The sequence below is a fragment of the Schistocerca piceifrons genome, unplaced genomic scaffold, assembly GCF_021461385.2.
Source record: "Schistocerca piceifrons isolate TAMUIC-IGC-003096 unplaced genomic scaffold, iqSchPice1.1 HiC_scaffold_538, whole genome shotgun sequence".
NCBI classification, from domain to species: domain Eukaryota; kingdom Metazoa; phylum Arthropoda; class Insecta; order Orthoptera; family Acrididae; genus Schistocerca; species Schistocerca piceifrons.
This window is the reverse complement of record NW_025728775.1, coordinates 743,717-770,051: the sequence shown is the minus strand read 5'-3', so window position 1 is coordinate 770,051 and position 26,335 is coordinate 743,717. Positions and strand designations below refer to the sequence as shown.

Genomic DNA, 26,335 nt, shown 5'->3' with positions numbered 1-26,335 from the left:
ACGTGATAACCGCTACACCACGGAAACTGCTTGTGTGCACCTTACTTCACAGACAACTTGTAGTGATGTTGCCATGGTAACTAAAAAATTCAATAAATGTGGTACTTGCAAAACGAAGGGACATGCAGCAGATCCACACACGACGTGGCTCATTGGAGGACAATACGACATAGGCAGGAAAATACTGTTCCCGCCCGGGATCGAACCGGGGACCTTCTGCGTGTGAAGCAGACGTGATAACCGCTACACTACGGAAACGACGGACCCCAGGAGTCCATCCTTGTTCACTCGAACTTGCCTCAGACTTTCTCTCGTCCGCGAATGCACACACGACAGTTCTTTTGTCAGCCTGGAACCCATCACAGCCGAGGGCTCAAGAAGTCTTCGGGGTGCTCGAGAGGGTGTCTGCCGTAGCACCCCTAACGAGATAGCGGCGTTTCGCGCAGTCGTTATTGCAAGTCATATCAGCAAAAGCAATCACTTTCTCAGCAGCAGGCAGTGCGAGCCCAGCGGCAGCTCTACATGAAGGTACCAGTAGCCCAGGAAGGCCGCCGACCGCGGGAATTCGCACCGCCCCCATCCCGCCAGCGTACACGAGACTTCCAGGGCACCCTGGACGACATCGAGGGACTGGAATAATTGGCATTCGCCGTGTCACAGGGCTCGTTGGTCTAGGGGTATGATTCCTGCTTAGGGTTCAGGAGGTCCCGGGTTCAAATCCCGGACGAGCCCTAGCGTTTTGTGCAAACTGATCGCACGTCAGTGGCTGAGTCAGCGCAAAAAGCTCGCCGTCAATATCAAATGAATTTCTTATTCGATGTGAGCAATTGACACTCGGGTCCGACGCGTGAAGGCGATTACGAAGGTTTCGGGTACAGATGGTAGCAGATGCATGTTAGTACGTCTTGCTTAAAGTGATGAAAAAGTGTTTCCGCCCGGGATCGAACCGGGGACCTTCTGCGTGTTAGGCAGACGTGATAACCGCTACACCACGGAAACTGCTTGTGTGCACCTTACTTCACAGACAACTTGTAGTGATGTTGCCATGGTAACTAAAAAATTCAATAAATGTGGTACTTGCAAAACGAAGGGACATGCAGCAGATCCACACACGACGTGGCTCATTGGAGGACAATACGACATAGGCAGGAAAATACTGTTCCCGCCCGGGATCGAACCGGGGACCTTCTGCGTGTGAAGCAGACGTGATAACCGCTACACTACGGAAACGACGGACCCCAGGAGTCCATCCTTGTTCACTCGAACTTGCCTCAGACTTTCTCTCGTCCGCGAATGCACACACGACAGTTCTTTTGTCAGCCTGGAACCCATCACAGCCGAGGGCTCAAGAAGTCTTCGGGGTGCTCGAGAGGGTGTCTGCCGTAGCACCCCTAACGAGATAGCGGCGTTTCGCGCAGTCGTTATTGCAAGTCATATCAGCAAAAGCAATCACTTTCTCAGCAGCAGGCAGTGCGAGCCCAGCGGCAGCTCTACATGAAGGTACCAGTAGCCCAGGAAGGCCGCCGACCGCGGGAATTCGCACCGCCCCCATCCCGCCAGCGTACACGAGACTTCCAGGGCACCCTGGACGACATCGAGGGACTGGAATAATTGGCATTCGCCGTGTCACAGGGCTCGTTGGTCTAGGGGTATGATTCCTGCTTAGGGTTCAGGAGGTCCCGGGTTCAAATCCCGGACGAGCCCTAGCGTTTTGTGCAAACTGATCGCACGTCAGTGGCTGAGTCAGCGCAAAAAGCTCGCCGTCAATATCAAATGAATTTCTTATTCGATGTGAGCAATTGACACTCGGGTCCGACGCGTGAAGGCGATTACGAAGGTTTCGGGTACAGATGGTAGCAGATGCATGTTAGTACGTCTTGCTTAAAGTGATGAAAAAGTGTTTCCGCCCGGGATCGAACCGGGGACCTTCTGCGTGTTAGGCAGACGTGATAACCGCTACACCACGGAAACTGCTTGTGTGCACCTTACTTCACAGACAACTTGTAGTGATGTTGCCATCGTAACTAAAAAATTCAATAAATGTGGTACTTGCAAAACGAAGGGACATGCAGCAGATCCACACACGACGTGGCTCATTGGAGGACAATACGACATAGGCAGGAAAATACTGTTCCCGCCCGGGATCGAACCGGGGACCTTCTGCGTGTGAAGCAGACGTGATAACCGCTACACTACGGAAACGACGGACCCCAGGAGTCCATCCTTGTTCACTCGAACTTGCCTCAGACTTTCTCTCGTCCGCGAATGCACACACGACAGTTCTTTTGTCAGCCTGGAACCCATCACAGCCGAGGGCTCAAGAAGTCTTCGGGGTGCTCGAGGGTGTCTGCCGTAGCACCCCTAACGAGATAGCGCGTTTCGCGCAGTCGTTATTGCAAGTCATATCAGCAAAAGCAATCACTTTCTCAGCAGCAGGCAGTGCGAGCCCCAGCGGCAGCTCTACATGAAGGTACCAGTAGCCCAGGAAGGCCGCCGACCGCGGGAATTCGCACCGCCCCCATCCCGCCAGCGTACACGAGACTTCCAGGGCACCCTGGACGACATCGAGGGACTGGAATAATTGGCATTCGCCGTGTCCACAGGGCTCGTTGGTCTAGGGTATTGATTCCTGCTTAGGGTGCAGGAGGTCCCGGGTTTCAAATCCCGGACGAGCCCTAGCGTTTTGTGCAAACTGATCGCACGTCAGTGGCTGAGTCAGCGCAAAAAGCTCGCCGTCAATATCAAATGAATTTCTTATTCGATGTGAGCAATTGACACTCGGGTCCGACGCGTGAAGGCGATTACGAAGGTTTCGGGTACAGATGGTAGCAGATGCATGTTAGTACGTCTTGCTTAAAGTGATGAAAAAGTGTTTCCGCCCGGGATCGAACCGGGGACCTTCTGCGTGTTAGGCTGACGTGATAACCGCTACACCACGGAAACTGCTTGTGTGCACCTTACTTCACAGACAACTTGTAGTGATGTTGCCATGGTAACTAAAAAATTCAATAAATGTGGTACTTGCAAAACGAAGGGACATGCAGCAGATCCACACACGACGTGGCTCATTGGAGGACAATACGACATAGGCAGGAAAATACTGTTCCCGCCCGGGATCGAACCGGGGACCTTCTGCGTGTGAAGCAGACGTGATAACCGCTACACTACGGAAACGACGGACCCCAGGAGTCCATCCTTGTTCACTCGAACTTGCCTCAGACTTTCTCTCGTCCGCGAATGCACACACGACAGTTCTTTTGTCAGCCTGGAACCCATCACAGCCGAGGGCTCAAGAAGTCTTCGGGGTGCTCGAGAGGGTGTCTGCCGTAGCACCCCTAACGAGATAGCGGCGTTTCGCGCAGTCGTTATTGCAAGTCATATCAGCAAAAGCAATCACTTTCTCAGCAGCAGGCAGTGCGAGCCCAGCGGCAGCTCTACATGAAGGTACCAGTAGCCCAGGAAGGCCGCCGACCGCGGGAATTCGCACCGCCCCCATCCCGCCAGCGTACACGAGACTTCCAGGGCACCCTGGACGACATCGAGGGACTGGAATAATTGGCATTCGCCGTGTCACAGGGCTCGTTGGTCTAGGGGTATGATTCCTGCTTAGGGTTCAGGAGGTCCCGGGTTCAAATCCCGGACGAGCCCTAGCGTTTTGTGCAAACTGATCGCACGTCAGTGGCTGAGTCAGCGCAAAAAGCTCGCCGTCAATATCAAATGAATTTCTTATTCGATGTGAGCAATTGACACTCGGGTCCGACGCGTGAAGGCGATTACGAAGGTTTCGGGTACAGATGGTAGCAGATGCATGTTAGTACGTCTTGCTTAAAGTGATGAAAAAGTGTTTCCGCCCGGGATCGAACCGGGGACCTTCTGCGTGTTAGGCAGACGTGATAACCGCTACACCACGGAAACTGCTTGTGTGCACCTTACTTCACAGACAACTTGTAGTGATGTTGCCATGGTAACTAAAAAATTCAATAAATGTGGTACTTGCAAAACGAAGGGACATGCAGCAGATCCACACACGACGTGGCTCATTGGAGGACAATACGACATAGGCAGGAAAATACTGTTCCCGCCCGGGATCGAACCGGGGACCTTCTGCGTGTGAAGCAGACGTGATAACCGCTACACTACGGAAACGACGGACCCCAGGAGTCCATCCTTGTTCACTCGAACTTGCCTCAGACTTTCTCTCGTCCGCGAATGCACACACGACAGTTCTTTTGTCAGCCTGGAACCCATCACAGCCGAGGGCTCAAGAAGTCTTCGGGGTGCTCGAGAGGGTGTCTGCCGTAGCACCCCTAACGAGATAGCGGCGTTTCGCGCAGTCGTTATTGCAAGTCATATCAGCAAAAGCAATCACTTTCTCAGCAGCAGGCAGTGCGAGCCCAGCGGCAGCTCTACATGAAGGTACCAGTAGCCCAGGAAGGCCGCCGACCGCGGGAATTCGCACCGCCCCCATCCCGCCAGCGTACACGAGACTTCCAGGGCACCCTGGACGACATCGAGGGACTGGAATAATTGGCATTCGCCGTGTCACAGGGCTCGTTGGTCTAGGGGTATGATTCCTGCTTAGGGTTCAGGAGGTCCCGGGTTCAAATCCCGGACGAGCCCTAGCGTTTTGTGCAAACTGATCGCACGTCAGTGGCTGAGTCAGCGCAAAAAGCTCGCCGTCAATATCAAATGAATTTCTTATTCGATGTGAGCAATTGACACTCGGGTCCGACGCGTGAAGGCGATTACGAAGGTTTCGGGTACAGATGGTAGCAGATGCATGTTAGTACGTCTTGCTTAAAGTGATGAAAAAGTGTTTCCGCCCGGGATCGAACCGGGGACCTTCTGCGTGTTAGGCAGACGTGATAACCGCTACACCACGGAAACTGCTTGTGTGCACCTTACTTCACAGACAACTTGTAGTGATGTTGCCATCGTAACTAAAAAATTCAATAAATGTGGTACTTGCAAAACGAAGGGACATGCAGCAGATCCACACACGACGTGGCTCATTGGAGGACAATACGACATAGGCAGGAAAATACTGTTCCCGCCCGGGATCGAACCGGGGACCTTCTGCGTGTGAAGCAGACGTGATAACCGCTACACTACGGAAACGACGGACCCCAGGAGTCCATCCTTGTTCACTCGAACTTGCCTCAGACTTTCTCTCGTCCGCGAATGCACACACGACAGTTCTTTTGTCAGCCTGGAACCCATCACAGCCGAGGGCTCAAGAAGTCTTCGGGGTGCTCGAGAGGGTGTCTGCCGTAGCACCCCTAACGAGATAGCGGCGTTTCGCGCAGTCGTTATTGCAAGTCATATCAGCAAAAGCAATCACTTTCTCAGCAGCAGGCAGTGCGAGCCCAGCGGCAGCTCTACATGAAGGTACCAGTAGCCCAGGAAGGCCGCCGACCGCGGGAATTCGCACCGCCCCCATCCCGCCAGCGTACACGAGACTTCCAGGGCACCCTGGACGACATCGAGGGACTGGAATAATTGGCATTCGCCGTGTCACAGGGCTCGTTGGTCTAGGGGTATGATTCCTGCTTAGGGTGCAGGAGGTCCCGGGTTCAAATCCCGGACGAGCCCTAGCGTTTTGTGCAAACTGATCGCACGTCAGTGGCTGAGTCAGCGCAAAAAGCTCGCCGTCAATATCAAATGAATTTCTTATTCGATGTGAGCAATTGACACTCGGGTCCGACGCGTGAAGGCGATTACGAAGGTTTCGGGTACAGATGGTAGCAGATGCATGTTAGTACGTCTTGCTTAAAGTGATGAAAAAGTGTTTCCGCCCGGGATCGAACCGGGGACCTTCTGCGTGTTAGGCTGACGTGATAACCGCTACACCACGGAAACTGCTTGTGTGCACCTTACTTCACAGACAACTTGTAGTGATGTTGCCATGGTAACTAAAAAATTCAATAAATGTGGTACTTGCAAAACGAAGGGACATGCAGCAGATCCACACACGACGTGGCTCATTGGAGGACAATACGACATAGGCAGGAAAATACTGTTCCCGCCCGGGATCGAACCGGGGACCTTCTGCGTGTGAAGCAGACGTGATAACCGCTACACTACGGAAACGACGGACCCCAGGAGTCCATCCTTGTTCACTCGAACTTGCCTCAGACTTTCTCTCGTCCGCGAATGCACACACGACAGTTCTTTTGTCAGCCTGGAACCCATCACAGCCGAGGGCTCAAGAAGTCTTCGGGGTGCTCGAGAGGGTGTCTGCCGTAGCACCCCTAACGAGATAGCGGCGTTTCGCGCAGTCGTTATTGCAAGTCATATCAGCAAAAGCAATCACTTTCTCAGCAGCAGGCAGTGCGAGCCCAGCGGCAGCTCTACATGAAGGTACCAGTAGCCCAGGAAGGCCGCCGACCGCGGGAATTCGCACCGCCCCCATCCCGCCAGCGTACACGAGACTTCCAGGGCACCCTGGACGACATCGAGGGACTGGAATAATTGGCATTCGCCGTGTCACAGGGCTCGTTGGTCTAGGGGTATGATTCCTGCTTAGGGTTCAGGAGGTCCCGGGTTCAAATCCCGGACGAGCCCTAGCGTTTTGTGCAAACTGATCGCACGTCAGTGGCTGAGTCAGCGCAAAAAGCTCGCCGTCAATATCAAATGAATTTCTTATTCGATGTGAGCAATTGACACTCGGGTCCGACGCGTGAAGGCGATTACGAAGGTTTCGGGTACAGATGGTAGCAGATGCATGTTAGTACGTCTTGCTTAAAGTGATGAAAAAGTGTTTCCGCCCGGGATCGAACCGGGGACCTTCTGCGTGTTAGGCAGACGTGATAACCGCTACACCACGGAAACTGCTTGTGTGCACCTTACTTCACAGACAACTTGTAGTGATGTTGCCATGGTAACTAAAAAATTCAATAAATGTGGTACTTGCAAAACGAAGGGACATGCAGCAGATCCACACACGACGTGGCTCATTGGAGGACAATACGACATAGGCAGGAAAATACTGTTCCCGCCCGGGATCGAACCGGGGACCTTCTGCGTGTGAAGCAGACGTGATAACCGCTACACTACGGAAACGACGGACCCCAGGAGTCCATCCTTGTTCACTCGAACTTGCCTCAGACTTTCTCTCGTCCGCGAATGCACACACGACAGTTCTTTTGTCAGCCTGGAACCCATCACAGCCGAGGGCTCAAGAAGTCTTCGGGGTGCTCGAGAGGGTGTCTGCCGTAGCACCCCTAACGAGATAGCGGCGTTTCGCGCAGTCGTTATTGCAAGTCATATCAGCAAAAGCAATCACTTTCTCAGCAGCAGGCAGTGCGAGCCCAGCGGCAGCTCTACATGAAGGTACCAGTAGCCCAGGAAGGCCGCCGACCGCGGGAATTCGCACCGCCCCCATCCCGCCAGCGTACACGAGACTTCCAGGGCACCCTGGACGACATCGAGGGACTGGAATAATTGGCATTCGCCGTGTCACAGGGCTCGTTGGTCTAGGGGTATGATTCCTGCTTAGGGTGCAGGAGGTCCCGGGTTCAAATCCCGGACGAGCCCTAGCGTTTTGTGCAAACTGATCGCACGTCAGTGGCTGAGTCAGCGCAAAAAGCTCGCCGTCAATATCAAATGAATTTCTTATTCGATGTGAGCAATTGACACTCGGGTCCGACGCGTGAAGGCGATTACGAAGGTTTCGGGTACAGATGGTAGCAGATGCATGTTAGTACGTCTTGCTTAAAGTGATGAAAAAGTGTTTCCGCCCGGGATCGAACCGGGGACCTTCTGCGTGTTAGGCAGACGTGATAACCGCTACACCACGGAAACTGCTTTTGTGCACCTTACTTCACAGACAACTTGTAGTGATGTTGCCATCGTAACTAAAAAATTCAATAAATGTGGTACTTGCAAAACGAAGGGACATGCAGCAGATCCACACACGACGTGGCTCATTGGAGGACAATACGACATAGGCAGGAAAATACTGTTCCCGCCCGGGATCGAACCGGGGACCTTCTGCGTGTGAAGCAGACGTGATAACCGCTACACTACGGAAACGACGGACCCCAGGAGTCCATCCTTGTTCACTCGAACTTGCCTCAGACTTTCTCTCGTCCGCGAATGCACACACGACAGTTCTTTTGTCAGCCTGGAACCCATCACAGCCGAGGGCTCAAGAAGTCTTCGGGGTGCTCGAGAGGGTGTCTGCCGTAGCACCCCTAACGAGATAGCGGCGTTTCGCGCAGTCGTTATTGCAAGTCATATCAGCAAAAGCAATCACTTTCTCAGCAGCAGGCAGTGCGAGCCCAGCGGCAGCTCTACATGAAGGTACCAGTAGCCCAGGAAGGCCGCCGACCGCGGGAATTCGCACCGCCCCCATCCCGCCAGCGTACACGAGACTTCCAGGGCACCCTGGACGACATCGAGGGACTGGAATAATTGGCATTCGCCGTGTCACAGGGCTCGTTGGTCTAGGGGTATGATTCCTGCTTAGGGTTCAGGAGGTCCCGGGTTCAAATCCCGGACGAGCCCTAGCGTTTTGTGCAAACTGATCGCACGTCAGTGGCTGAGTCAGCGCAAAAAGCTCGCCGTCAATATCAAATGAATTTCTTATTCGATGTGAGCAATTGACACTCGGGTCCGACGCGTGAAGGCGATTACGAAGGTTTCGGGTACAGATGGTAGCAGATGCATGTTAGTACGTCTTGCTTAAAGTGATGAAAAAGTGTTTCCGCCCGGGATCGAACCGGGGACCTTCTGCGTGTTAGGCAGACGTGATAACCGCTACACCACGGAAACTGCTTGTGTGCACCTTACTTCACAGACAACTTGTAGTGATGTTGCCATCGTAACTAAAAAATTCAATAAATGTGGTACTTGCAAAACGAAGGGACATGCAGCAGATCCACACACGACGTGGCTCATTGGAGGACAATACGACATAGGCAGGAAAATACTGTTCCCGCCCGGGATCGAACCGGGGACCTTCTGCGTGTGAAGCAGACGTGATAACCGCTACACTACGGAAACGACGGACCCCAGGAGTCCATCCTTGTTCACTCGAACTTGCCTCAGACTTTCTCTCGTCCGCGAATGCACACACGACAGTTCTTTTGTCAGCCTGGAACCCATCACAGCCGAGGGCTCAAGAAGTCTTCGGGGTGCTCGAGAGGGTGTCTGCCGTAGCACCCCTAACGAGATAGCGGCGTTTCGCGCAGTCGTTATTGCAAGTCATATCAGCAAAAGCAATCACTTTCTCAGCAGCAGGCAGTGCGAGCCCAGCGGCAGCTCTACATGAAGGTACCAGTAGCCCAGGAAGGCCGCCGACCGCGGGAATTCGCACCGCCCCCATCCCGCCAGCGTACACGAGACTTCCAGGGCACCCTGGACGACATCGAGGGACTGGAATAATTGGCATTCGCCGTGTCACAGGGCTCGTTGGTCTAGGGGTATGATTCCTGCTTAGGGTTCAGGAGGTCCCGGGTTCAAATCCCGGACGAGCCCTAGCGTTTTGTGCAAACTGATCGCACGTCAGTGGCTGAGTCAGCGCAAAAAGCTCGCCGTCAATATCAAATGAATTTCTTATTCGATGTGAGCAATTGACACTCGGGTCCGACGCGTGAAGGCGATTACGAAGGTTTCGGGTACAGATGGTAGCAGATGCATGTTAGTACGTCTTGCTTAAAGTGATGAAAAAGTGTTTCCGCCCGGGATCGAACCGGGGACCTTCTGCGTGTTAGGCAGACGTGATAACCGCTACACCACGGAAACTGCTTGTGTGCACCTTACTTCACAGACAACTTGTAGTGATGTTGCCATCGTAACTAAAAAATTCAATAAATGTGGTACTTGCAAAACGAAGGGACATGCAGCAGATCCACACACGACGTGGCTCATTGGAGGACAATACGACATAGGCAGGAAAATACTGTTCCCGCCCGGGATCGAACCGGGGACCTTCTGCGTGTGAAGCAGACGTGATAACCGCTACACTACGGAAACGACGGACCCCAGGAGTCCATCCTTGTTCACTCGAACTTGCCTCAGACTTTCTCTCGTCCGCGAATGCACACACGACAGTTCTTTTGTCAGCCTGGAACCCATCACAGCCGAGGGCTCAAGAAGTCTTCGGGGTGCTCGAGAGGGTGTCTGCCGTAGCACCCCTAACGAGATAGCGGCGTTTCGCGCAGTCGTTATTGCAAGTCATATCAGCAAAAGCAATCACTTTCTCAGCAGCAGGCAGTGCGAGCCCAGCGGCAGCTCTACATGAAGGTACCAGTAGCCCAGGAAGGCCGCCGACCGCGGGAATTCGCACCGCCCCCATCCCGCCAGCGTACACGAGACTTCCAGGGCACCCTGGACGACATCGAGGGACTGGAATAATTGGCATTCGCCGTGTCACAGGGCTCGTTGGTCTAGGGGTATGATTCCTGCTTAGGGTGCAGGAGGTCCCGGGTTCAAATCCCGGACGAGCCCTAGCGTTTTGTGCAAACTGATCGCACGTCAGTGGCTGAGTCAGCGCAAAAAGCTCGCCGTCAATATCAAATGAATTTCTTATTCGATGTGAGCAATTGACACTCGGGTCCGACGCGTGAAGGCGATTACGAAGGTTTCGGGTACAGATGGTAGCAGATGCATGTTAGTACGTCTTGCTTAAAGTGATGAAAAAGTGTTTCCGCCCGGGATCGAACCGGGGACCTTCTGCGTGTTAGGCAGACGTGATAACCGCTACACCACGGAAACTGCTTGTGTGCACCTTACTTCACAGACAACTTGTAGTGATGTTGCCATGGTAACTAAAAAATTCAATAAATGTGGTACTTGCAAAACGAAGGGACATGCAGCAGATCCACACACGACGTGGCTCATTGGAGGACAATACGACATAGGCAGGAAAATACTGTTCCCGCCCGGGATCGAACCGGGGACCTTCTGCGTGTGAAGCAGACGTGATAACCGCTACACTACGGAAACGACGGACCCCAGGAGTCCATCCTTGTTCACTCGAACTTGCCTCAGACTTTCTCTCGTCCGCGAATGCACACACGACAGTTCTTTTGTCAGCCTGGAACCCATCACAGCCGAGGGCTCAAGAAGTCTTCGGGGTGCTCGAGAGGGTGTCTGCCGTAGCACCCCTAACGAGATAGCGGCGTTTCGCGCAGTCGTTATTGCAAGTCATATCAGCAAAAGCAATCACTTTCTCAGCAGCAGGCAGTGCGAGCCCAGCGGCAGCTCTACATGAAGGTACCAGTAGCCCAGGAAGGCCGCCGACCGCGGGAATTCGCACCGCCCCCATCCCGCCAGCGTACACGAGACTTCCAGGGCACCCTGGACGACATCGAGGGACTGGAATAATTGGCATTCGCCGTGTCACAGGGCTCGTTGGTCTAGGGGTATGATTCCTGCTTAGGGTGCAGGAGGTCCCGGGTTCAAATCCCGGACGAGCCCTAGCGTTTTGTGCAAACTGATCGCACGTCAGTGGCTGAGTCAGCGCAAAAAGCTCGCCGTCAATATCAAATGAATTTCTTATTCGATGTGAGCAATTGACACTCGGGTCCGACGCGTGAAGGCGATTACGAAGGTTTCGGGTACAGATGGTAGCAGATGCATGTTAGTACGTCTTGCTTAAAGTGATGAAAAAGTGTTTCCGCCCGGGATCGAACCGGGGACCTTCTGCGTGTTAGGCAGACGTGATAACCGCTACACCACGGAAACTGCTTTTGTGCACCTTACTTCACAGACAACTTGTAGTGATGTTGCCATCGTAACTAAAAAATTCAATAAATGTGGTACTTGCAAAACGAAGGGACATGCAGCAGATCCACACACGACGTGGCTCATTGGAGGACAATACGACATAGGCAGGAAAATACTGTTCCCGCCCGGGATTGAACCGGGGACCTTCTGCGTGTGAAGCAGACGTGATAACCGCTACACTACGGAAACGACGGACCCCAGGAGTCCATCCTTGTTCACTCGAACTTGCCTCAGACTTTCTCTCGTCCGCGAATGCACACACGACAGTTCTTTTGTCAGCCTGGAACCCATCACAGCCGAGGGCTCAAGAAGTCTTCGGGGTGCTCGAGAGGGTGTCTGCCGTAGCACCCCTAACGAGATAGCGGCGTTTCGCGCAGTCGTTATTGCAAGTCATATCAGCAAAAGCAATCACTTTCTCAGCAGCAGGCAGTGCGAGCCCAGCGGCAGCTCTACATGAAGGTACCAGTAGCCCAGGAAGGCCGCCGACCGCGGGAATTCGCACCGCCCCCATCCCGCCAGCGTACACGAGACTTCCAGGGCACCCTGGACGACATCGAGGGACTGGAATAATTGGCATTCGCCGTGTCACAGGGCTCGTTGGTCTAGGGGTATGATTCCTGCTTAGGGTTCAGGAGGTCCCGGGTTCAAATCCCGGACGAGCCCTAGCGTTTTGTGCAAACTGATCGCACGTCAGTGGCTGAGTCAGCGCAAAAAGCTCGCCGTCAATATCAAATGAATTTCTTATTCGATGTGAGCAATTGACACTCGGGTCCGACGCGTGAAGGCGATTACGAAGGTTTCGGGTACAGATGGTAGCAGATGCATGTTAGTACGTCTTGCTTAAAGTGATGAAAAAGTGTTTCCGCCCGGGATCGAACCGGGGACCTTCTGCGTGTTAGGCAGACGTGATAACCGCTACACCACGGAAACTGCTTGTGTGCACCTTACTTCACAGACAACTTGTAGTGATGTTGCCATCGTAACTAAAAAATTCAATAAATGTGGTACTTGCAAAACGAAGGGACATGCAGCAGATCCACACACGACGTGGCTCATTGGAGGACAATACGACATAGGCAGGAAAATACTGTTCCCGCCCGGGATCGAACCGGGGACCTTCTGCGTGTGAAGCAGACGTGATAACCGCTACACTACGGAAACGACGGACCCCAGGAGTCCATCCTTGTTCACTCGAACTTGCCTCAGACTTTCTCTCGTCCGCGAATGCACACACGACAGTTCTTTTGTCAGCCTGGAACCCATCACAGCCGAGGGCTCAAGAAGTCTTCGGGGTGCTCGAGAGGGTGTCTGCCGTAGCACCCCTAACGAGATAGCGGCGTTTCGCGCAGTCGTTATTGCAAGTCATATCAGCAAAAGCAATCACTTTCTCAGCAGCAGGCAGTGCGAGCCCAGCGGCAGCTCTACATGAAGGTACCAGTAGCCCAGGAAGGCCGCCGACCGCGGGAATTCGCACCGCCCCCATCCCGCCAGCGTACACGAGACTTCCAGGGCACCCTGGACGACATCGAGGGACTGGAATAATTGGCATTCGCCGTGTCACAGGGCTCGTTGGTCTAGGGGTATGATTCCTGCTTAGGGTTCAGGAGGTCCCGGGTTCAAATCCCGGACGAGCCCTAGCGTTTTGTGCAAACTGATCGCACGTCAGTGGCTGAGTCAGCGCAAAAAGCTCGCCGTCAATATCAAATGAATTTCTTATTCGATGTGAGCAATTGACACTCGGGTCCGACGCGTGAAGGCGATTACGAAGGTTTCGGGTACAGATGGTAGCAGATGCATGTTAGTACGTCTTGCTTAAAGTGATGAAAAAGTGTTTCCGCCCGGGATCGAACCGGGGACCTTCTGCGTGTTAGGCAGACGTGATAACCGCTACACCACGGAAACTGCTTGTGTGCACCTTACTTCACAGACAACTTGTAGTGATGTTGCCATCGTAACTAAAAAATTCAATAAATGTGGTACTTGCAAAACGAAGGGACATGCAGCAGATCCACACACGACGTGGCTCATTGGAGGACAATACGACATAGGCAGGAAAATACTGTTCCCGCCCGGGATCGAACCGGGGACCTTCTGCGTGTGAAGCAGACGTGATAACCGCTACACTACGGAAACGACGGACCCCAGGAGTCCATCCTTGTTCACTCGAACTTGCCTCAGACTTTCTCTCGTCCGCGAATGCACACACGACAGTTCTTTTGTCAGCCTGGAACCCATCACAGCCGAGGGCTCAAGAAGTCTTCGGGGTGCTCGAGAGGGTGTCTGCCGTAGCACCCCTAACGAGATAGCGGCGTTTCGCGCAGTCGTTATTGCAAGTCATATCAGCAAAAGCAATCACTTTCTCAGCAGCAGGCAGTGCGAGCCCAGCGGCAGCTCTACATGAAGGTACCAGTAGCCCAGGAAGGCCGCCGACCGCGGGAATTCGCACCGCCCCCATCCCGCCAGCGTACACGAGACTTCCAGGGCACCCTGGACGACATCGAGGGACTGGAATAATTGGCATTCGCCGTGTCACAGGGCTCGTTGGTCTAGGGGTATGATTCCTGCTTAGGGTTCAGGAGGTCCCGGGTTCAAATCCCGGACGAGCCCTAGCGTTTTGTGCAAACTGATCGCACGTCAGTGGCTGAGTCAGCGCAAAAAGCTCGCCGTCAATATCAAATGAATTTCTTATTCGATGTGAGCAATTGACACTCGGGTCCGACGCGTGAAGGCGATTACGAAGGTTTCGGGTACAGATGGTAGCAGATGCATGTTAGTACGTCTTGCTTAAAGTGATGAAAAAGTGTTTCCGCCCGGGATCGAACCGGGGACCTTCTGCGTGTTAGGCAGACGTGATAACCGCTACACCACGGAAACTGCTTGTGTGCACCTTACTTCACAGACAACTTGTAGTGATGTTGCCATCGTAACTAAAAAATTCAATAAATGTGGTACTTGCAAAACGAAGGGACATGCAGCAGATCCACACACGACGTGGCTCATTGGAGGACAATACGACATAGGCAGGAAAATACTGTTCCCGCCCGGGATCGAACCGGGGACCTTCTGCGTGTGAAGCAGACGTGATAACCGCTACACTACGGAAACGACGGACCCCAGGAGTCCATCCTTGTTCACTCGAACTTGCCTCAGACTTTCTCTCGTCCGCGAATGCACACACGACAGTTCTTTTGTCAGCCTGGAACCCATCACAGCCGAGGGCTCAAGAAGTCTTCGGGGTGCTCGAGAGGGTGTCTGCCGTAGCACCCCTAACGAGATAGCGGCGTTTCGCGCAGTCGTTATTGCAAGTCATATCAGCAAAAGCAATCACTTTCTCAGCAGCAGGCAGTGCGAGCCCAGCGGCAGCTCTACATGAAGGTACCAGTAGCCCAGGAAGGCCGCCGACCGCGGGAATTCGCACCGCCCCCATCCCGCCAGCGTACACGAGACTTCCAGGGCACCCTGGACGACATCGAGGGACTGGAATAATTGGCATTCGCCGTGTCACAGGGCTCGTTGGTCTAGGGGTATGATTCCTGCTTAGGGTTCAGGAGGTCCCGGGTTCAAATCCCGGACGAGCCCTAGCGTTTTGTGCAAACTGATCGCACGTCAGTGGCTGAGTCAGCGCAAAAAGCTCGCCGTCAATATCAAATGAATTTCTTATTCGATGTGAGCAATTGACACTCGGGTCCGACGCGTGAAGGCGATTACGAAGGTTTCGGGTACAGATGGTAGCAGATGCATGTTAGTACGTCTTGCTTAAAGTGATGAAAAAGTGTTTCCGCCCGGGATCGAACCGGGGACCTTCTGCGTGTTAGGCAGACGTGATAACCGCTACACCACGGAAACTGCTTGTGTGCACCTTACTTCACAGACAACTTGTAGTGATGTTGCCATCGTAACTAAAAAATTCAATAAATGTGGTACTTGCAAAACGAAGGGACATGCAGCAGATCCACACACGACGTGGCTCATTGGAGGACAATACGACATAGGCAGGAAAATACTGTTCCCGCCCGGGATCGAACCGGGGACCTTCTGCGTGTGAAGCAGACGTGATAACCGCTACACTACGGAAACGACGGACCCCAGGAGTCCATCCTTGTTCACTCGAACTTGCCTCAGACTTTCTCTCGTCCGCGAATGCACACACGACAGTTCTTTTGTCAGCCTGGAACCCATCACAGCCGAGGGCTCAAGAAGTCTTCGGGGTGCTCGAGAGGGTGTCTGCCGTAGCACCCCTAACGAGATAGCGGCGTTTCGCGCAGTCGTTATTGCAAGTCATATCAGCAAAAGCAATCACTTTCTCAGCAGCAGGCAGTGCGAGCCCAGCGGCAGCTCTACATGAAGGTACCAGTAGCCCAGGAAGGCCGCCGACCGCGGGAATTCGCACCGCCCCCATCCCGCCAGCGTACACGAGACTTCCAGGGCACCCTGGACGACATCGAGGGACTGGAATAATTGGCATTCGCCGTGTCACAGGGCTCGTTGGTCTAGGGGTATGATTCCTGCTTAGGGTGCAGGAGGTCCCGGGTTCAAATCCCGGACGAGCCCTAGCGTTTTGTGCAAACTGATCGCACGTCAGTGGCTGAGTCAGCGCAAAAAGCTCGCCGTCAATATCAAATGAATTTCTTATTCGATGTGAGCAATTGACACTCGGGTCCGACGCGTGAAGGCGATTACGAAGGTTTCGGGTACAGATGGTAGCAGATGCATGTTAGTACGTCTTGCTTAAAGTGATGAAAAAGTGTTTCCGCCCGGGATCGAACCGGGGACCTTCTGCGTGTTAGGCAGACGTGATAACCGCTACACCACGGAAACTGCTTTTGTGCACCTTACTTCACAGACAACTTGTAGTGATGTTGCCATCGTAACTAAAAAATTCAATAAATGTGGTACTTGCAAAACGAAGGGACATGCAGCAGATCCACACACGACGTGGCTCATTGGAGGACAATACGACATAGGCAGGAAAATACTGTTCCCGCCCGGGATTGAACCGGGGACCTTCTGCGTGTGAAGCAGACGTGATAACCGCTACACTACGGAAACGACGGACCCCAGGAGTCCATCATTGTTCACTCGAACTTGCCTCAGACTTTCTCTCGTCCGCGAATGCACACACGACAGTTCTTTTGTCAGCCTGGAACCCATCACAGCCGAGGGCTCAAGAAGTCTTCGGGGTGCTCGAGAGGGTGTCTGCCGTAGCACCCCTAACGAGATAGCGGCGTTTCGCGCAGTCGTTATTGCAAGTCATATCAGCAAAAGCAATCACTTTCTCAGCAGCAGGCAGTGCGAGCCCAGCGGCAGCTCTACATGAAGGTACCAGTAGCCCAGGAAGGCCGCCGACCGCGGGAATTCGCACCGCCCCCATCCCGCCAGCGTACACGAGACTTCCAGGGCACCCTGGACGACATCGAGGGACTGGAATAATTGGCATTCGCCGTGTCACAGGGCTCGTTGGTCTAGGGGTATGATTCCTGCTTAGGGTTCAGGAGGTCCCGGGTTCAAATCCCGGACGAGCCCTAGCGTTTTGTGCAAACTGATCGCACGTCAGTGGCTGAGTCAGCGCAAAAAGCTCGCCGTCAATATCAAATGAATTTCTTATTCGATGTGAGCAATTGACACTCGGGTCCGACGCGTGAAGGCGATTACGAAGGTTTCGGGTACAGATGGTAGCAGATGCATGTTAGTACGTCTTGCTTAAAGTGATGAAAAAGTGTTTCCGCCCGGGATCGAACCGGGGACCTTCTGCGTGTTAGGCAGACGTGATAACCGCTACACCACGGAAACTGCTTGTGTGCACCTTACTTCACAGACAACTTGTAGTGATGTTGCCATCGTAACTAAAAAATTCAATAAATGTGGTACTTGCAAAACGAAGGGACATGCAGCAGATCCACACACGACGTGGCTCATTGGAGGACAATACGACATAGGCAGGAAAATACTGTTCCCGCCCGGGATCGAACCGGGGACCTTCTGCGTGTGAAGCAGACGTGATAACCGCTACACTACGGAAACGACGGACCCCAGGAGTCCATCCTTGTTCACTCGAACTTGCCTCAGACTTTCTCTCGTCCGCGAATGCACACACGACAGTTCTTTTGTCAGCCTGGAACCCATCACAGCCGAGGGCTCAAGAAGTCTTCGGGGTGCTCGAGAGGGTGTCTGCCGTAGCACCCCTAACGAGATAGCGGCGTTTCGCGCAGTCGTTATTGCAAGTCATATCAGCAAAAGCAATCACTTTCTCAGCAGCAGGCAGTGCGAGCCCAGCGGCAGCTCTACATGAAGGTACCAGTAGCCCAGGAAGGCCGCCGACCGCGGGAATTCGCACCGCCCCCATCCCGCCAGCGTACACGAGACTTCCAGGGCACCCTGGACGACATCGAGGGACTGGAATAATTGGCATTCGCCGTGTCACAGGGCTCGTTGGTCTAGGGGTATGATTCCTGCTTAGGGTGCAGGAGGTCCCGGGTTCAAATCCCGGACGAGCCCTAGCGTTTTGTGCAAACTGATCGCACGTCAGTGGCTGAGTCAGCGCAAAAAGCTCGCCGTCAATATCAAATGAATTTCTTATTCGATGTGAGCAATTGACACTCGGGTCCGACGCGTGAAGGCGATTACGAAGGTTTCGGGTACAGATGGTAGCAGATGCATGTTAGTACGTCTTGCTTAAAGTGATGAAAAAGTGTTTCCGCCCGGGATCGAACCGGGGACCTTCTGCGTGTTAGGCAGACGTGATAACCGCTACACCACGGAAACTGCTTTTGTGCACCTTACTTCACAGACAACTTGTAGTGATGTTGCCATCGTAACTAAAAAATTCAATAAATGTGGTACTTGCAAAACGAAGGGACATGCAGCAGATCCACACACGACGTGGCTCATTGGAGGACAATACGACATAGGCAGGAAAATACTGTTCCCGCCCGGGATTGAACCGGGGACCTTCTGCGTGTGAAGCAGACGTGATAACCGCTACACTACGGAAACGACGGACCCCAGGAGTCCATCATTGTTCACTCGAACTTGCCTCAGACTTTCTCTCGTCCGCGAATGCACACACGACAGTTCTTTTGTCAGCCTGGAACCCATCACAGCCGAGGGCTCAAGAAGTCTTCGGGGTGCTCGAGAGGGTGTCTGCCGTAGCACCCCTAACGAGATAGCGGCGTTTCGCGCAGTCGTTATTGCAAGTCATATCAGCAAAAGCAATCACTTTCTCAGCAGCAGGCAGTGCGAGCCCAGCGGCAGCTCTACATGAAGGTACCAGTAGCCCAGGAAGGCCGCCGACCGCGGGAATTCGCACCGCCCCCATCCCGCCAGCGTACACGAGACTTCCAGGGCACCCTGGACGACATCGAGGGACTGGAATAATTGGCATTCGCCGTGTCACAGGGCTCGTTGGTCTAGGGGTATGATTCCTGCTTAGGGTTCAGGAGGTCCCGGGTTCAAATCCCGGACGAGCCCTAGCGTTTTGTGCAAACTGATCGCACGTCAGTGGCTGAGTCAGCGCAAAAAGCTCGCCGTCAATATCAAATGAATTTCTTATTCGATGTGAGCAATTGACACTCGGGTCCGACGCGTGAAGGCGATTACGAAGGTTTCGGGTACAGATGGTAGCAGATGCATGTTAGTACGTCTTGCTTAAAGTGATGAAAAAGTGTTTCCGCCCGGGATCGAACCGGGGACCTTCTGCGTGTTAGGCAGACGTGATAACCGCTACACCACGGAAACTGCTTGTGTGCACCTTACTTCACAGACAACTTGTAGTGATGTTGCCATCGTAACTAAAAAATTCAATAAATGTGGTACTTGCAAAACGAAGGGACATGCAGCAGATCCACACACGACGTGGCTCATTGGAGGACAATACGACATAGGCAGGAAAATACTGTTCCCGCCCGGGATCGAACCGGGGACCTTCTGCGTGTGAAGCAGACGTGATAACCGCTACACTACGGAAACGACGGACCCCAGGAGTCCATCCTTGTTCACTCGAACTTGCCTCAGACTTTCTCTCGTCCGCGAATGCACACACGACAGTTCTTTTGTCAGCCTGGAACCCATCACAGCCGAGGGCTCAAGAAGTCTTCGGGGTGCTCGAGAGGGTGTCTGCCGTAGCACCCCTAACGAGATAGCGGCGTTTCGCGCAGTCGTTATTGCAAGTCATATCAGCAAAAGCAATCACTTTCTCAGCAGCAGGCAGTGCGAGCCCAGCGGCAGCTCTACATGAAGGTACCAGTAGCCCAGGAAGGCCGCCGACCGCGGGAATTCGCACCGCCCCCATCCCGCCAGCGTACACGAGACTTCCAGGGCACCCTGGACGACATCGAGGGACTGGAATAATTGGCATTCGCCGTGTCACAGGGCTCGTTGGTCTAGGGGTATGATTCCTGCTTAGGGTTCAGGAGGTCCCGGGTTCAAATCCCGGACGAGCCCTAGCGTTTTGTGCAAAGTGATCGCACGTCAGTGGCTGAGTCAGCGCAAAAAGCTCGCCGTCAATATCAAATGAATTTCTTATTCGAAGTGAGCAATTGACACTCGGGTCCGACGCGTGAAGGCGATTACGAAGGTTTCGGGTACAGATGGTAGCAGATGCATGTTAGTACGTCTTGCTTAAAGTGATGAAAAAGTGTTTCCGCCCGGGATCGAACCGGGGACCTTCTGCGTGTTAGGCAGACGTGATAACCGCTACACCACGGAAACTGCTTGTGTGCACCTTACTTCACAGACAACTTGTAGTGATGTTGCCATCGTAACTAAAAAATTCAATAAATGTGGTACTTGCAAAACGAAGGGACATGCAGCAGATCCACACACGACGTGGCTCATTGGAGGACAATACGACATAGGCAGGAAAATACTGTTCCCGCCCGGGATCGAACCGGGGACCTTCTGCGTGTGAAGCAGACGTGATAACCGCTACACTACGGAAACGACGGACCCCAGGAGTCCATCCTTGTTCACTCGAACTTGCCTCAGACTTTCTCTCGTCCGCGAATGCACACACGACAGTTCTTTTGTCAGCCTGGAACCCATCACAGCCGAGGGCTCAAGAAGTCTTCGGGGTGCTCGAGAGGGTGTCTGCCGTAGCACCCCTAACGAGATAGCGGCGTTTCGCGCAGTCGTTATTGCAAGTCATATCAGCAAAAGCAATCACTTTCTCAGCAGCAGGCAGTGCGAGCCCAGCGGCAGCTCTACATGAAGGTACCAGTAGCCCAGGAAGGCCGCCGACCGCGGGAATTCGCACCGCCCCCATCCCGCCAGCGTACACGAGACTTCCAGGGCACCCTGGACGACATCGAGGGACTGGAATAATTGGCATTCGCCGTGTCACAGGGCTCGTTGGTCTAGGGGTATGATTCCTGCTTAGGGTGCAGGAGGTCCCGGGTTCAAATCCCGGACGAGCCCTAGCGTTTTGTGCAAACTGATCGCACGTCAGTGGCTGAGTCAGCGCAAAAAGCTCGCCGTCAATATCAAATGAATTTCTTATTCGATGTGAGCAATTGACACTCGGGTCCGACGCGTGAAGGCGATTACGAAGGTTTCGGGTACAGATGGTAGCAGATGCATGTTAGTACGTCTTGCTTAAAGTGATGAAAAAGTGTTTCCGCCCGGGATCGAACCGGGGACCTTCTGCGTGTTAGGCAGACGTGATAACCGCTACACCACGGAAACTGCTTTTGTGCACCTTACTTCACAGACAACTTGTAGTGATGTTGCCATCGTAACTAAAAAATTCAATAAATGTGGTACTTGCAAAACGAAGGGACATGCAGCAGATCCACACACGACGTGGCTCATTGGAGGACAATACGACATAGGCAGGAAAATACTGTTCCCGCCCGGGATCGAACCGGGGACCTTCTGCGTGTGAAGCAGACGTGATAACCGCTACACTACGGAAACGACGGACCCCAGGAGTCCATCCTTGTTCACTCGAACTTGCCTCAGACTTTCTCTCGTCCGCGAATGCACACACGACAGTTCTTTTGTCAGCCTGGAACCCATCACAGCCGAGGGCTCAAGAAGTCTTCGGGGTGCTCGAGAGGGTGTCTGCCGTAGCACCCCTAACGAGATAGCGGCGTTTCGCGCAGTCGTTATTGCAAGTCATATCAGCAAAAGCAATCACTTTCTCAGCAGCAGGCAGTGCGAGCCCAGCGGCAGCTCTACATGAAGGTACCAGTAGCCCAGGAAGGCCGCCGACCGCGGGAATTCGCACCGCCCCCATCCCGCCAGCGTACACGAGACTTCCAGGGCACCCTGGACGACATCGAGGGACTGGAATAATTGGCATTCGCCGTGTCACAGGGCTCGTTGGTCTAGGGGTATGATTCCTGCTTAGGGTTCAGGAGGTCCCGGGTTCAAATCCCGGACGAGCCCTAGCGTTTTGTGCAAAGTGATCGCACGTCAGTGGCTGAGTCAGCGCAAAAAGCTCGCCGTCAATATCAAATGAATTTCTTATTCGAAGTGAGCAATTGACACTCGGGTCCGACGCGTGAAGGCGATTACGAAGGTTTCGGGTACAGATGGTAGCAGATGCATGTTAGTACGTCTTGCTTAAAGTGATGAAAAAGTGTTTCCGCCCGGGATCGAACCGGGGACCTTCTGCGTGTTAGGCAGACGTGATAACCGCTACACCACGGAAACTGCTTGTGTGCACCTTACTTCACAGACAACTTGTAGTGATGTTGCCATCGTAACTAAAAAATTCAATAAATGTGGTACTTGCAAAACGAAGGGACATGCAGCAGATCCACACACGACGTGGCTCATTGGAGGACAATACGACATAGGCAGGAAAATACTGTTCCCGCCCGGGATCGAACCGGGGACCTTCTGCGTGTGAAGCAGACGTGATAACCGCTACACTACGGAAACGACGGACCCCAGGAGTCCATCCTTGTTCACTCGAACTTGCCTCAGACTTTCTCTCGTCCGCGAATGCACACACGACAGTTCTTTTGTCAGCCTGGAACCCATCACAGCCGAGGGCTCAAGAAGTCTTCGGGGTGCTCGAGAGGGTGTCTGCCGTAGCACCCCTAACGAGATAGCGGCGTTTCGCGCAGTCGTTATTGCAAGTCATATCAGCAAAAGCAATCACTTTCTCAGCAGCAGGCAGTGCGAGCCCAGCGGCAGCTCTACATGAAGGTACCAGTAGCCCAGGAAGGCCGCCGACCGCGGGAATTCGCACCGCCCCCATCCCGCCAGCGTACACGAGACTTCCAGGGCACCCTGGACGACATCGAGGGACTGGAATAATTGGCATTCGCCGTGTCACAGGGCTCGTTGGTCTAGGGGTATGATTCCTGCTTAGGGTGCAGGAGGTCCCGGGTTCAAATCCCGGACGAGCCCTAGCGTTTTGTGCAAACTGATCGCACGTCAGTGGCTGAGTCAGCGCAAAAAGCTCGCCGTCAATATCAAATGAATTTCTTATTCGATGTGAGCAATTGACACTCGGGTCCGACGCGTGAAGGCGATTACGAAGGTTTCGGGTACAGATGGTAGCAGATGCATGTTAGTACGTCTTGCTTAAAGTGATGAAAAAGTGTTTCCGCCCGGGATCGAACCGGGGACCTTCTGCGTGTTAGGCAGACGTGATAACCGCTACACCACGGAAACTGCTTTTGTGCACCTTACTTCACAGACAACTTGTAGTGATGTTGCCATCGTAACTAAAAAATTCAATAAATGTGGTACTTGCAAAACGAAGGGACATGCAGCAGATCCACACACGACGTGGCTCATTGGAGGACAATACGACATAGGCAGGAAAATACTGTTCCCGCCCGGGATTGAACCGGGGACCTTCTGCGTGTGAAGCAGACGTGATAACCGCTACACTACGGAAACGACGGACCCCAGGAGTCCATCATTGTTCACTCGAACTTGCCTCAGACTTTCTCTCGTCCGCGAATGCACACACGACAGTTCTTTTGTCAGCCTGGAACCCATCACAGCCGAGGGCTCAAGAAGTCTTCGGGGTGCTCGAGAGGGTGTCTGCCGTAGCACCCCTAACGAGATAGCGGCGTTTCGCGCAGTCGTTATTGCAAGTCATATCAGCAAAAGCAATCACTTTCTCAGCAGCAGGCAGTGCGAGCCCAGCGGCAGCTCTACATGAAGGTACCAGTAGCCCAGGAAGGCCGCCGACCGCGGGAATTCGCACCGCCCCCATCCCGCCAGCGTACACGAGACTTCCAGGGCACCCTGGACGACATCGAGGGACTGGAATAATTGGCATTCGCCGTGTCACAGGGCTCGTTGGTCTAGGGGTATGATTCCTGCTTAGGGTTCAGGAGGTCCCGGGTTCAAATCCCGGACGAGCCCTAGCGTTTTGTGCAAACTGATCGCACGTCAGTGGCTGAGTCAGCGCAAAAAGCTCGCCGTCAATATCAAATGAATTTCTTATTCGATGTGAGCAATTGACACTCGGGTCCGACGCGTGAAGGCGATTACGAAGGTTTCGGGTACAGATGGTAGCAGATGCATGTTAGTACGTCTTGCTTAAAGTGATGAAAAAGTGTTTCCGCCCGGGATCGAACCGGGGACCTTCTGCGTGTTAGGCAGACGTGATAACCGCTACACCACGGAAACTGCTTGTGTGCACCTTACTTCACAGACAACTTGTAGTGATGTTGCCATCGTAACTAAAAAATTCAATAAATGTGGTACTTGCAAAACGAAGGGACATGCAGCAGATCCACACACGACGTGGCTCATTGGAGGACAATACGACATAGGCAGGAAAATACTGTTCCCGCCCGGGATCGAACCGGGGACCTTCTGCGTGTGAAGCAGACGTGATAACCGCTACACTACGGAAACGACGGACCCCAGGAGTCCATCCTTGTTCACTCGAACTTGCCTCAGACTTTCTCTCGTCCGCGAATGCACACACGACAGTTCTTTTGTCAGCCTGGAACCCATCACAGCCGAGGGCTCAAGAAGTCTTCGGGGTGCTCGAGAGGGTGTCTGCCGTAGCACCCCTAACGAGATAGCGGCGTTTCGCGCAGTCGTTATTGCAAGTCATATCAGCAAAAGCAATCACTTTCTCAGCAGCAGGCAGTGCGAGCCCAGCGGCAGCTCTACATGAAGGTACCAGTAGCCCAGGAAGGCCGCCGACCGCGGGAATTCGCACCGCCCCCATCCCGCCAGCGTACACGAGACTTCCAGGGCACCCTGGACGACATCGAGGGACTGGAATAATTGGCATTCGCCGTGTCACAGGGCTCGTTGGTCTAGGGGTATGATTCCTGCTTAGGGTTCAGGAGGTCCCGGGTTCAAATCCCGGACGAGCCCTAGCGTTTTGTGCAAAGTGATCGCACGTCAGTGGCTGAGTCAGCGCAAAAAGCTCGCCGTCAATATCAAATGAATTTCTTATTCGAAGTGAGCAATTGACACTCGGGTCCGACGCGTGAAGGCGATTACGAAGGTTTCGGGTACAGATGGTAGCAGATGCATGTTAGTACGTCTTGCTTAAAGTGATGAAAAAGTGTTTCCGCCCGGGATCGAACCGGGGACCTTCTGCGTGTTAGGCAGACGTGATAACCGCTACACCACGGAAACTGCTTGTGTGCACCTTACTTCACAGACAACTTGTAGTGATGTTGCCATGGTAACTAAAAAATTCAATAAATGTGGTACTTGCAAAACGAAGGGACATGCAGCAGATCCACACACGACGTGGCTCATTGGAGGACAATACGACATAGGCAGGAAAATACTGTTCCCGCCCGGGATCGAACCGGGGACCTTCTGCGTGTGAAGCAGACGTGATAACCGCTACACTACGGAAACGACGGACCCCAGGAGTCCATCCTTGTTCACTCGAACTTGCCTCAGACTTTCTCTCGTCCGCGAATGCACACACGACAGTTCTTTTGTCAGCCTGGAACCCATCACAGCCGAGGGCTCAAGAAGTCTTCGGGGTGCTCGAGAGGGTGTCTGCCGTAGCACCCCTAACGAGATAGCGGCGTTTCGCGCAGTCGTTATTGCAAGTCATATCAGCAAAAGCAATCACTTTCTCAGCAGCAGGCAGTGCGAGCCCAGCGGCAGCTCTACATGAAGGTACCAGTAGCCCAGGAAGGCCGCCGACCGCGGGAATTCGCACCGCCCCCATCCCGCCAGCGTACACGAGACTTCCAGGGCACCCTGGACGACATCGAGGGACTGGAATAATTGGCATTCGCCGTGTCACAGGGCTCGTTGGTCTAGGGGCAGTCTACTCGCGGCTGGCGAGGTGAGCGGACGTGCGCTGTTTACGTCCTCGCTGTTCCGGCCAGCTCCGCGGCGAGTGGTGAGTCAACACGGTGGGACTAGCCGTTTCTCGAGGAATTTAGTCATGTACACGTGGTAACGATGGAGTCTCATTTCCGTACAAACACACTGAAATTTAGTTTCGACGACCATTATGCACGACCTAAGCCATACGAAATAGAGGCCTTTTTGCGCGATGTAGTGAAGTTACAATTTGGCGACGTTATCGGGATCCATTTGTCGATAGTTAGCCGAACAGTCTATGTGAAGATGTCGAACACAGAATGCTGTGCACGAGTAATAGCCTCTTCGGGAGGTCGATTTAAGTTCACCCATTGTGACGGTA

At 53.5% G+C, this 26,335-nt stretch overlaps 78 non-coding genes across 78 annotated transcripts; 25 read left to right on the top strand and 53 right to left on the bottom strand.

Moving 5' to 3' along the window:
- Window positions 1–185: 185 nt before the first annotated feature.
- Window positions 186–258, bottom strand: Trnav-cac. Its single transcript has one exon. It is a non-coding gene; the product is annotated as a tRNA-Val (tRNA).
- Window positions 259–660: 402 nt separating this feature from the next.
- On the top strand, window positions 661–732 carry Trnap-agg. The gene has a single exon. It is a non-coding gene; the product is annotated as a tRNA-Pro (tRNA).
- Window positions 733–926: 194 nt separating this feature from the next.
- Trnav-aac lies at window positions 927–999 on the bottom strand. Its single transcript has one exon. It is a non-coding gene; the product is annotated as a tRNA-Val (tRNA).
- A 158-nt stretch (window positions 1,000–1,157) lies between these two features.
- Trnav-cac lies at window positions 1,158–1,230 on the bottom strand. Its single transcript has one exon. It is a non-coding gene; the product is annotated as a tRNA-Val (tRNA).
- A 402-nt stretch (window positions 1,231–1,632) lies between these two features.
- Trnap-agg lies at window positions 1,633–1,704 on the top strand. Its single transcript has one exon. It is a non-coding gene; the product is annotated as a tRNA-Pro (tRNA).
- A 194-nt stretch (window positions 1,705–1,898) lies between these two features.
- On the bottom strand, window positions 1,899–1,971 carry Trnav-aac. The gene has a single exon. It is a non-coding gene; the product is annotated as a tRNA-Val (tRNA).
- Window positions 1,972–2,129: 158 nt separating this feature from the next.
- Trnav-cac lies at window positions 2,130–2,202 on the bottom strand. The gene has a single exon. It is a non-coding gene; the product is annotated as a tRNA-Val (tRNA).
- A 668-nt stretch (window positions 2,203–2,870) lies between these two features.
- On the bottom strand, window positions 2,871–2,943 carry Trnav-aac. The gene has a single exon. It is a non-coding gene; the product is annotated as a tRNA-Val (tRNA).
- Window positions 2,944–3,101: 158 nt separating this feature from the next.
- On the bottom strand, window positions 3,102–3,174 carry Trnav-cac. Its single transcript has one exon. It is a non-coding gene; the product is annotated as a tRNA-Val (tRNA).
- Window positions 3,175–3,576: 402 nt separating this feature from the next.
- Trnap-agg lies at window positions 3,577–3,648 on the top strand. The gene has a single exon. It is a non-coding gene; the product is annotated as a tRNA-Pro (tRNA).
- A 194-nt stretch (window positions 3,649–3,842) lies between these two features.
- Window positions 3,843–3,915, bottom strand: Trnav-aac. The gene has a single exon. It is a non-coding gene; the product is annotated as a tRNA-Val (tRNA).
- Window positions 3,916–4,073: 158 nt separating this feature from the next.
- Trnav-cac lies at window positions 4,074–4,146 on the bottom strand. The gene has a single exon. It is a non-coding gene; the product is annotated as a tRNA-Val (tRNA).
- Window positions 4,147–4,548: 402 nt separating this feature from the next.
- Window positions 4,549–4,620, top strand: Trnap-agg. The gene has a single exon. It is a non-coding gene; the product is annotated as a tRNA-Pro (tRNA).
- A 194-nt stretch (window positions 4,621–4,814) lies between these two features.
- Window positions 4,815–4,887, bottom strand: Trnav-aac. The gene has a single exon. It is a non-coding gene; the product is annotated as a tRNA-Val (tRNA).
- A 158-nt stretch (window positions 4,888–5,045) lies between these two features.
- Trnav-cac lies at window positions 5,046–5,118 on the bottom strand. Its single transcript has one exon. It is a non-coding gene; the product is annotated as a tRNA-Val (tRNA).
- A 402-nt stretch (window positions 5,119–5,520) lies between these two features.
- Trnap-agg lies at window positions 5,521–5,592 on the top strand. The gene has a single exon. It is a non-coding gene; the product is annotated as a tRNA-Pro (tRNA).
- A 194-nt stretch (window positions 5,593–5,786) lies between these two features.
- On the bottom strand, window positions 5,787–5,859 carry Trnav-aac. Its single transcript has one exon. It is a non-coding gene; the product is annotated as a tRNA-Val (tRNA).
- A 158-nt stretch (window positions 5,860–6,017) lies between these two features.
- Window positions 6,018–6,090, bottom strand: Trnav-cac. Its single transcript has one exon. It is a non-coding gene; the product is annotated as a tRNA-Val (tRNA).
- A 402-nt stretch (window positions 6,091–6,492) lies between these two features.
- Trnap-agg lies at window positions 6,493–6,564 on the top strand. Its single transcript has one exon. It is a non-coding gene; the product is annotated as a tRNA-Pro (tRNA).
- A 194-nt stretch (window positions 6,565–6,758) lies between these two features.
- Window positions 6,759–6,831, bottom strand: Trnav-aac. Its single transcript has one exon. It is a non-coding gene; the product is annotated as a tRNA-Val (tRNA).
- A 158-nt stretch (window positions 6,832–6,989) lies between these two features.
- On the bottom strand, window positions 6,990–7,062 carry Trnav-cac. Its single transcript has one exon. It is a non-coding gene; the product is annotated as a tRNA-Val (tRNA).
- A 402-nt stretch (window positions 7,063–7,464) lies between these two features.
- Trnap-agg lies at window positions 7,465–7,536 on the top strand. The gene has a single exon. It is a non-coding gene; the product is annotated as a tRNA-Pro (tRNA).
- Window positions 7,537–7,730: 194 nt separating this feature from the next.
- Window positions 7,731–7,803, bottom strand: Trnav-aac. Its single transcript has one exon. It is a non-coding gene; the product is annotated as a tRNA-Val (tRNA).
- A 158-nt stretch (window positions 7,804–7,961) lies between these two features.
- On the bottom strand, window positions 7,962–8,034 carry Trnav-cac. Its single transcript has one exon. It is a non-coding gene; the product is annotated as a tRNA-Val (tRNA).
- Window positions 8,035–8,436: 402 nt separating this feature from the next.
- Window positions 8,437–8,508, top strand: Trnap-agg. The gene has a single exon. It is a non-coding gene; the product is annotated as a tRNA-Pro (tRNA).
- Window positions 8,509–8,702: 194 nt separating this feature from the next.
- On the bottom strand, window positions 8,703–8,775 carry Trnav-aac. The gene has a single exon. It is a non-coding gene; the product is annotated as a tRNA-Val (tRNA).
- A 158-nt stretch (window positions 8,776–8,933) lies between these two features.
- Window positions 8,934–9,006, bottom strand: Trnav-cac. The gene has a single exon. It is a non-coding gene; the product is annotated as a tRNA-Val (tRNA).
- A 402-nt stretch (window positions 9,007–9,408) lies between these two features.
- Window positions 9,409–9,480, top strand: Trnap-agg. Its single transcript has one exon. It is a non-coding gene; the product is annotated as a tRNA-Pro (tRNA).
- Window positions 9,481–9,674: 194 nt separating this feature from the next.
- Trnav-aac lies at window positions 9,675–9,747 on the bottom strand. The gene has a single exon. It is a non-coding gene; the product is annotated as a tRNA-Val (tRNA).
- A 158-nt stretch (window positions 9,748–9,905) lies between these two features.
- Window positions 9,906–9,978, bottom strand: Trnav-cac. Its single transcript has one exon. It is a non-coding gene; the product is annotated as a tRNA-Val (tRNA).
- Window positions 9,979–10,380: 402 nt separating this feature from the next.
- On the top strand, window positions 10,381–10,452 carry Trnap-agg. Its single transcript has one exon. It is a non-coding gene; the product is annotated as a tRNA-Pro (tRNA).
- Window positions 10,453–10,646: 194 nt separating this feature from the next.
- Trnav-aac lies at window positions 10,647–10,719 on the bottom strand. The gene has a single exon. It is a non-coding gene; the product is annotated as a tRNA-Val (tRNA).
- Window positions 10,720–10,877: 158 nt separating this feature from the next.
- On the bottom strand, window positions 10,878–10,950 carry Trnav-cac. Its single transcript has one exon. It is a non-coding gene; the product is annotated as a tRNA-Val (tRNA).
- A 402-nt stretch (window positions 10,951–11,352) lies between these two features.
- Trnap-agg lies at window positions 11,353–11,424 on the top strand. Its single transcript has one exon. It is a non-coding gene; the product is annotated as a tRNA-Pro (tRNA).
- A 194-nt stretch (window positions 11,425–11,618) lies between these two features.
- Window positions 11,619–11,691, bottom strand: Trnav-aac. The gene has a single exon. It is a non-coding gene; the product is annotated as a tRNA-Val (tRNA).
- Window positions 11,692–11,849: 158 nt separating this feature from the next.
- On the bottom strand, window positions 11,850–11,922 carry Trnav-cac. The gene has a single exon. It is a non-coding gene; the product is annotated as a tRNA-Val (tRNA).
- A 402-nt stretch (window positions 11,923–12,324) lies between these two features.
- Window positions 12,325–12,396, top strand: Trnap-agg. Its single transcript has one exon. It is a non-coding gene; the product is annotated as a tRNA-Pro (tRNA).
- Window positions 12,397–12,590: 194 nt separating this feature from the next.
- Window positions 12,591–12,663, bottom strand: Trnav-aac. Its single transcript has one exon. It is a non-coding gene; the product is annotated as a tRNA-Val (tRNA).
- Window positions 12,664–12,821: 158 nt separating this feature from the next.
- Window positions 12,822–12,894, bottom strand: Trnav-cac. Its single transcript has one exon. It is a non-coding gene; the product is annotated as a tRNA-Val (tRNA).
- A 402-nt stretch (window positions 12,895–13,296) lies between these two features.
- Trnap-agg lies at window positions 13,297–13,368 on the top strand. Its single transcript has one exon. It is a non-coding gene; the product is annotated as a tRNA-Pro (tRNA).
- A 194-nt stretch (window positions 13,369–13,562) lies between these two features.
- On the bottom strand, window positions 13,563–13,635 carry Trnav-aac. Its single transcript has one exon. It is a non-coding gene; the product is annotated as a tRNA-Val (tRNA).
- Window positions 13,636–13,793: 158 nt separating this feature from the next.
- Trnav-cac lies at window positions 13,794–13,866 on the bottom strand. Its single transcript has one exon. It is a non-coding gene; the product is annotated as a tRNA-Val (tRNA).
- Window positions 13,867–14,268: 402 nt separating this feature from the next.
- Window positions 14,269–14,340, top strand: Trnap-agg. The gene has a single exon. It is a non-coding gene; the product is annotated as a tRNA-Pro (tRNA).
- Window positions 14,341–14,534: 194 nt separating this feature from the next.
- Window positions 14,535–14,607, bottom strand: Trnav-aac. Its single transcript has one exon. It is a non-coding gene; the product is annotated as a tRNA-Val (tRNA).
- A 158-nt stretch (window positions 14,608–14,765) lies between these two features.
- Trnav-cac lies at window positions 14,766–14,838 on the bottom strand. The gene has a single exon. It is a non-coding gene; the product is annotated as a tRNA-Val (tRNA).
- A 402-nt stretch (window positions 14,839–15,240) lies between these two features.
- On the top strand, window positions 15,241–15,312 carry Trnap-agg. The gene has a single exon. It is a non-coding gene; the product is annotated as a tRNA-Pro (tRNA).
- Window positions 15,313–15,506: 194 nt separating this feature from the next.
- On the bottom strand, window positions 15,507–15,579 carry Trnav-aac. Its single transcript has one exon. It is a non-coding gene; the product is annotated as a tRNA-Val (tRNA).
- Window positions 15,580–15,737: 158 nt separating this feature from the next.
- On the bottom strand, window positions 15,738–15,810 carry Trnav-cac. Its single transcript has one exon. It is a non-coding gene; the product is annotated as a tRNA-Val (tRNA).
- A 402-nt stretch (window positions 15,811–16,212) lies between these two features.
- Window positions 16,213–16,284, top strand: Trnap-agg. The gene has a single exon. It is a non-coding gene; the product is annotated as a tRNA-Pro (tRNA).
- A 194-nt stretch (window positions 16,285–16,478) lies between these two features.
- Trnav-aac lies at window positions 16,479–16,551 on the bottom strand. The gene has a single exon. It is a non-coding gene; the product is annotated as a tRNA-Val (tRNA).
- Window positions 16,552–16,709: 158 nt separating this feature from the next.
- On the bottom strand, window positions 16,710–16,782 carry Trnav-cac. The gene has a single exon. It is a non-coding gene; the product is annotated as a tRNA-Val (tRNA).
- Window positions 16,783–17,184: 402 nt separating this feature from the next.
- On the top strand, window positions 17,185–17,256 carry Trnap-agg. Its single transcript has one exon. It is a non-coding gene; the product is annotated as a tRNA-Pro (tRNA).
- A 194-nt stretch (window positions 17,257–17,450) lies between these two features.
- On the bottom strand, window positions 17,451–17,523 carry Trnav-aac. Its single transcript has one exon. It is a non-coding gene; the product is annotated as a tRNA-Val (tRNA).
- A 158-nt stretch (window positions 17,524–17,681) lies between these two features.
- On the bottom strand, window positions 17,682–17,754 carry Trnav-cac. Its single transcript has one exon. It is a non-coding gene; the product is annotated as a tRNA-Val (tRNA).
- Window positions 17,755–18,156: 402 nt separating this feature from the next.
- Window positions 18,157–18,228, top strand: Trnap-agg. Its single transcript has one exon. It is a non-coding gene; the product is annotated as a tRNA-Pro (tRNA).
- Window positions 18,229–18,422: 194 nt separating this feature from the next.
- On the bottom strand, window positions 18,423–18,495 carry Trnav-aac. Its single transcript has one exon. It is a non-coding gene; the product is annotated as a tRNA-Val (tRNA).
- A 158-nt stretch (window positions 18,496–18,653) lies between these two features.
- Window positions 18,654–18,726, bottom strand: Trnav-cac. Its single transcript has one exon. It is a non-coding gene; the product is annotated as a tRNA-Val (tRNA).
- A 402-nt stretch (window positions 18,727–19,128) lies between these two features.
- On the top strand, window positions 19,129–19,200 carry Trnap-agg. Its single transcript has one exon. It is a non-coding gene; the product is annotated as a tRNA-Pro (tRNA).
- A 194-nt stretch (window positions 19,201–19,394) lies between these two features.
- On the bottom strand, window positions 19,395–19,467 carry Trnav-aac. The gene has a single exon. It is a non-coding gene; the product is annotated as a tRNA-Val (tRNA).
- A 158-nt stretch (window positions 19,468–19,625) lies between these two features.
- On the bottom strand, window positions 19,626–19,698 carry Trnav-cac. The gene has a single exon. It is a non-coding gene; the product is annotated as a tRNA-Val (tRNA).
- Window positions 19,699–20,100: 402 nt separating this feature from the next.
- Trnap-agg lies at window positions 20,101–20,172 on the top strand. Its single transcript has one exon. It is a non-coding gene; the product is annotated as a tRNA-Pro (tRNA).
- Window positions 20,173–20,366: 194 nt separating this feature from the next.
- Trnav-aac lies at window positions 20,367–20,439 on the bottom strand. Its single transcript has one exon. It is a non-coding gene; the product is annotated as a tRNA-Val (tRNA).
- Window positions 20,440–20,597: 158 nt separating this feature from the next.
- On the bottom strand, window positions 20,598–20,670 carry Trnav-cac. Its single transcript has one exon. It is a non-coding gene; the product is annotated as a tRNA-Val (tRNA).
- Window positions 20,671–21,072: 402 nt separating this feature from the next.
- On the top strand, window positions 21,073–21,144 carry Trnap-agg. The gene has a single exon. It is a non-coding gene; the product is annotated as a tRNA-Pro (tRNA).
- A 194-nt stretch (window positions 21,145–21,338) lies between these two features.
- Trnav-aac lies at window positions 21,339–21,411 on the bottom strand. The gene has a single exon. It is a non-coding gene; the product is annotated as a tRNA-Val (tRNA).
- A 158-nt stretch (window positions 21,412–21,569) lies between these two features.
- On the bottom strand, window positions 21,570–21,642 carry Trnav-cac. The gene has a single exon. It is a non-coding gene; the product is annotated as a tRNA-Val (tRNA).
- A 402-nt stretch (window positions 21,643–22,044) lies between these two features.
- Window positions 22,045–22,116, top strand: Trnap-agg. Its single transcript has one exon. It is a non-coding gene; the product is annotated as a tRNA-Pro (tRNA).
- Window positions 22,117–22,310: 194 nt separating this feature from the next.
- Trnav-aac lies at window positions 22,311–22,383 on the bottom strand. Its single transcript has one exon. It is a non-coding gene; the product is annotated as a tRNA-Val (tRNA).
- A 158-nt stretch (window positions 22,384–22,541) lies between these two features.
- On the bottom strand, window positions 22,542–22,614 carry Trnav-cac. The gene has a single exon. It is a non-coding gene; the product is annotated as a tRNA-Val (tRNA).
- Window positions 22,615–23,016: 402 nt separating this feature from the next.
- On the top strand, window positions 23,017–23,088 carry Trnap-agg. Its single transcript has one exon. It is a non-coding gene; the product is annotated as a tRNA-Pro (tRNA).
- Window positions 23,089–23,282: 194 nt separating this feature from the next.
- Trnav-aac lies at window positions 23,283–23,355 on the bottom strand. The gene has a single exon. It is a non-coding gene; the product is annotated as a tRNA-Val (tRNA).
- A 158-nt stretch (window positions 23,356–23,513) lies between these two features.
- On the bottom strand, window positions 23,514–23,586 carry Trnav-cac. Its single transcript has one exon. It is a non-coding gene; the product is annotated as a tRNA-Val (tRNA).
- Window positions 23,587–23,988: 402 nt separating this feature from the next.
- Window positions 23,989–24,060, top strand: Trnap-agg. The gene has a single exon. It is a non-coding gene; the product is annotated as a tRNA-Pro (tRNA).
- Window positions 24,061–24,254: 194 nt separating this feature from the next.
- Window positions 24,255–24,327, bottom strand: Trnav-aac. Its single transcript has one exon. It is a non-coding gene; the product is annotated as a tRNA-Val (tRNA).
- A 158-nt stretch (window positions 24,328–24,485) lies between these two features.
- On the bottom strand, window positions 24,486–24,558 carry Trnav-cac. Its single transcript has one exon. It is a non-coding gene; the product is annotated as a tRNA-Val (tRNA).
- A 402-nt stretch (window positions 24,559–24,960) lies between these two features.
- On the top strand, window positions 24,961–25,032 carry Trnap-agg. The gene has a single exon. It is a non-coding gene; the product is annotated as a tRNA-Pro (tRNA).
- Window positions 25,033–25,226: 194 nt separating this feature from the next.
- Window positions 25,227–25,299, bottom strand: Trnav-aac. Its single transcript has one exon. It is a non-coding gene; the product is annotated as a tRNA-Val (tRNA).
- Window positions 25,300–25,457: 158 nt separating this feature from the next.
- On the bottom strand, window positions 25,458–25,530 carry Trnav-cac. The gene has a single exon. It is a non-coding gene; the product is annotated as a tRNA-Val (tRNA).
- Between the last annotated feature and the right edge of the window lie 805 nt (window positions 25,531–26,335).